This window comes from Cicer arietinum, chromosome 8 (assembly GCF_000331145.2).
Source record: "Cicer arietinum cultivar CDC Frontier isolate Library 1 chromosome 8, Cicar.CDCFrontier_v2.0, whole genome shotgun sequence".
NCBI lineage: Eukaryota > Viridiplantae > Streptophyta > Magnoliopsida > Fabales > Fabaceae > Cicer > Cicer arietinum.
The window spans coordinates 23,400,888-23,405,363 of record NC_021167.2 but is presented as its reverse complement, the minus strand read 5'-3'; the positions used below and the strand labels follow the sequence as shown (position 1 = coordinate 23,405,363).

The window sequence follows — 4,476 nt, the reverse complement described above, 5'->3', positions numbered from 1 at the left end:
CGAGGGTTTGTATATTTTATAATGTCAGTAACTTAAATTGTAACATGCCACCATTGAGGTATAATGAAATTGCATAATGGTGCAAAATAAATACAACTATTTGTTATTAAACACCTATATATTTTCATGTCGATCTGTGTCGATCTTTATGTTGCAATAGATGATGACAGAGAGTTTGATTGCTGCACCCAAGAGACTAAATCCTCTCTAGTTGCAATAAAACAACCAACTTGATCTTCACTCTGTCTAAATGGAGCAGCCAACTTTCTCAAATGAGAGGCAAAAGAAATATTGAGTCCTTGGGAAAACTTATGAGCATCAGTACCAGTTTGTGCTAAGAATAGCTCTGGTAATGCCTCATCCTTCTTAATAATTTTGGCCAGTGTCCGCATCCACTCTTCAAGAGCAGTTAGAGCTGCCCCAACTGACAATGTTCGAACGTTAAGAGAGTACTCTTCTTTCTATCTAGCTTTGTTGTGATATAGGAGTAGTAACAGACTAAATGATCAAGATGTTTGAAAATCATTTTGTTGAACATGCATGATTTTTTTAGTGTAAGAGTTATTTTATAAAGGTAATTTAAGTCTTTCAAATTTAATAAAAATTTATCAATATATACAAGAATAATTATGTAATTTTTTGGCAAGATTGTGCTTATTGTTATGCATCCAAACCTTGAGCACTCTTCTTCTAACTCCAATCTCTTGCTCAAAAAACTTAATTGCTATGGCTACAATGGTTACAAAGAAAACATGCATTACCCTCAAGCTGTATTAAAAAGACAATTACCATATGCACACTATGTAAGCCTTGCATTGTAAAAGCAAATACATAATAGATGTGAGAACATAAATAACTCAATTAACTTTTTATGTAGAAATATGATCCTTAAAATGTGACTAAATAATTTTACCATTGTATTTTTTTTCAGAAGTAGCTATGAATCGCAGTTGGATGAATGCTAATCGTTTGAGTGAAGAGTATGAAAAGGGAGTTGAGGATTTTTTACAATTTGCTTTAAAAAAAAATTCCTGAAAGTAAAGGAAGGTTTTATTGTCCTTGTGTTATTTGTTTGAATGAAAATACATTACATTTTGAGGAAATACGAAGTCATCTTATTTGTTCTGGGATTGACCTAAACTATATCAGATGGATATGGCATGGTGATTCGTTAAACATGTCAAATACCTCAGAAAGAAAGGAAGTTAATGTAGATATGAACGATCAACTAGACGACATGATACGTGATGTTGGACAAGAGTCCTTTAATCGTGCACATGTATATGATAATTTGTGTAGTGACAAAGAAGAGCCTTTGTATCTGGGATGCACTAACTTCACACGGTTGTCTGCGGTATTGAGGTTGTTCAACTTGAAGGCGAGAAATGGCTGGACAGATAAAAGCTTCACTGAATTACTTGAATTGTTGAAAGAAATGCTCCCAAAAGGTAAAATATTGTCGAATCGTAACTATGAGGCAAAGAAGTTATTGTGTCCAATGGGCATGGAGTATAGGAAAATACATGCATGCCCTAATGACTGTTTATTGTATAGAAATGAGTTTGAAGAGTTGACTAAGTGTCCTAGGTGTGGACTATCACGCTACAAAATGAAGGATGGTGATTCCATTTATGACAAAAGCTCAAATAGACCTCCTGCGAAGGTGTTATGGTATCTTCCAATAGTTCCAAGGTTCAAACGTTTGTTTTCTAATACAAATGATGCAAAGAATGTAAGATGGCATGCCGATGAGAGGAAGCGTGATGGACAACTTCGTCACCCAGCTGATTCTTTGCAATGGAGGAAAATTGATGATTTGTACCCGGAGTTCGGAAGTGAGCCAAGGAACCTTAGCCTTGGACTTGCTACAGATGGAATGAATCCATATGGAACCTTAAGTAGTAACCATAGTTCATGGCCTGTTCTACTAGTTATCTACAACCTACCTCCTTGGATTTGCATGAAGCGTAAATACATCATGTTATCTATGATGATTTCAGGTCCAAAACAACCTGGAAATGACATAGATGTTTATCTAATTCCATTGATTGAAGATTTGAGAATGCTTTGGGAAGGTGTTTATGTGTTTGATGGGTATTCTCGTGAATATTTTAAGATGCGTGCAATGCTATTTTGCACCATCAATGACTTTCCTGCATATGGAAACTTGTGTGGCTATAGTGTTAAGGGACACAAAGCATGTCCTATATGTGAAGAAGGAACATGCTACCAACAATTGAAACATGGAAGAAAAACTATTTATGTTGGGCATCGAAAATTTCTCAAGTCTAATCATCCATACCGTAAGTTGAGAAAAGCGTTTAATGGACACCAAGAGCATGAAATTTCTCAAAAAGCCTTAATTGGGGAGGAAGTTTACAACCGGGTTAAGGATATAAATGTTATCTTTGGAAAGAACCAAAAACAGACATCTGAGAAAAATATATGGAAGAAGAAGTTTGTGTTCTTTGATCTTCCTTATTGGTCTAGTCTAGATGTAAGACATTGTCTTGATGTGATGCATGTAGAGAAAAATGTGTGTGATAGTGTAATTGGAACACTTCTTAACATTCAGGGGAAAACAAATGATGGCTTAAATTCTCGTCTAGATATGGTTGATATGGGTATACGACAACAATTAGCTCCACAATCAACAGGTAAACAAACATATTTGCCTCCTGCTTGTCATACATTGTCAAAAAAGGAGAAGAGATGCTTTTGTGAGTGTTTAAGGGGAATAAAAGTGCCACATGGATACTCCTCAAATGTCAAGAGTCTTGTGTCAATGAAAGATTTGAAATTAGTTGGCTTAAAGTCTCATGATTGCCACATTTTGATGCAACAACTACTACCAGTGGCTTTACGTGGCATATTGCCTAAAAAAGTAAGAGAGGTCTTAACTAAGTTGTGTTTATTCTTCAACTCTATTTGTAGCAAAGTCATTGATCCTCAAAAATTAAATGAGTTGGAAAATGAAGCTGTTATTATTTTGTGCCAACTAGAGATGTATTTTCCTCCTGCTTTTTTTGACATCATGGTTCATTTAATTGTTCATTTAGTTAGGGAGATTAAATTATGTGGTCCTGTTTATTTGAGGTGGATGTATCCATTCGAGCGTTACATGAAGATTTTAAAAGGATATGTGAAGAATCCACACCGTCCTGAAGCATCTATTGTTGAAAGGTACATAGCAGAAGAGGCTATTGAGTTTTGTTCTGACTATATGTCAAAAGCATAAGCCATAGGAATTCCTAGATCTCGTCATGAGGGAACATGTGTGGGTAATGGTATACGAGGCTTAAAACTTAAGAGCATGGGACGAGAGGAAGCACTTCAAGCACATTTCTATATATTGAATAACACTGATGAGGTTCAACCTTACCTTTCTACTCATAAAAGCATTATGAAGATGTGGTCCTGTTTATTTGAGGTGGATGTATCCATTCGAGCGTTACATGAAGATTTTAAAAGGATGTGTGAAGAATCCACACCGTCCTGAAGCATCTATTGTTGAAAGGTACATAACAGAAGAGGCTATTGAGTTTTGTTCTGACTATATGTCAAAAGCATAAGCCATAGGAATTCCTAGATCTCGTCATGAGGGAACATGTGTGGGTAATGGTATACGAGGCTTAAAACTTAAGAGCATGGGACGAGAGGAGCACTTCAATAAGAGCATGGGACGAGAGGAAGTACTTCAAGCACATTTGTATATATTGAATAACACTGATGAGGTTCAACCTTACCTTTCTACTCATAAAAGCATTGTGAAGGAAAATTATCCTAGAATGAATGAAAAATGGTTGCTGAATGAGCATAACAAGACTTTCTTAAAGTGGTTTAAAGAAACCAACAATACAACTTCTGATACACTAAAATGGCTGGCAAATGGGCCTCACTTTGATGTCATAACTTGGACTGGCTACGATATCAATAATTTTACATTCTACACAAAAAGTCAAGATGACAGTAGTACCATGCAAAATAGTGGGGTTATGGTCGTAGCTGAGTCCATGCATTTCTCTAGTTCAAAAGATAAAAACCCTGTTACAGCATCCATACCTTACTTTGGGACCATTGAAGAGATTTGGGATGTCGATTTCATTAAATTTAAAGTGCCTATTTTTAAATGTAAATGGATTGACATCAATAATGGTGTTAAAATTGATGAATTTGGTTTTACATTGGTGGACCTTGAAAAGGTAGCGTATAAAGATGAGCCTTTTATTATGGCATCCCAAGCAAAACAAGTGTTTTATGTTAGTGATCCTTCTAACAAAAAATGGTCAGTGGTTCTCCAAGGTAAAAGTTTTCATGGACCAAATGAAAGTCTAGATTCAACGCTAGATGTTTTTGAGACTCCTCCATTCTCACAACGAATACTTACTTTCGTTGAAGAAACTATAGTGGACGATGAGTATGCCACTCGTGATGATCATCAAGAAGGCATATGGGAGAATATTCAAACATAAGACT

At 35.8% G+C, this 4,476-nt stretch overlaps 1 pseudogene; it reads left to right on the top strand.

Moving 5' to 3' along the window:
• Window positions 1-939: 939 nt before the first annotated feature.
• LOC101489810 (uncharacterized) lies at window positions 940-4,472 on the top strand (annotated as a pseudogene).
• The last annotated feature ends 4 nt before the right edge of the window (window positions 4,473-4,476 follow it).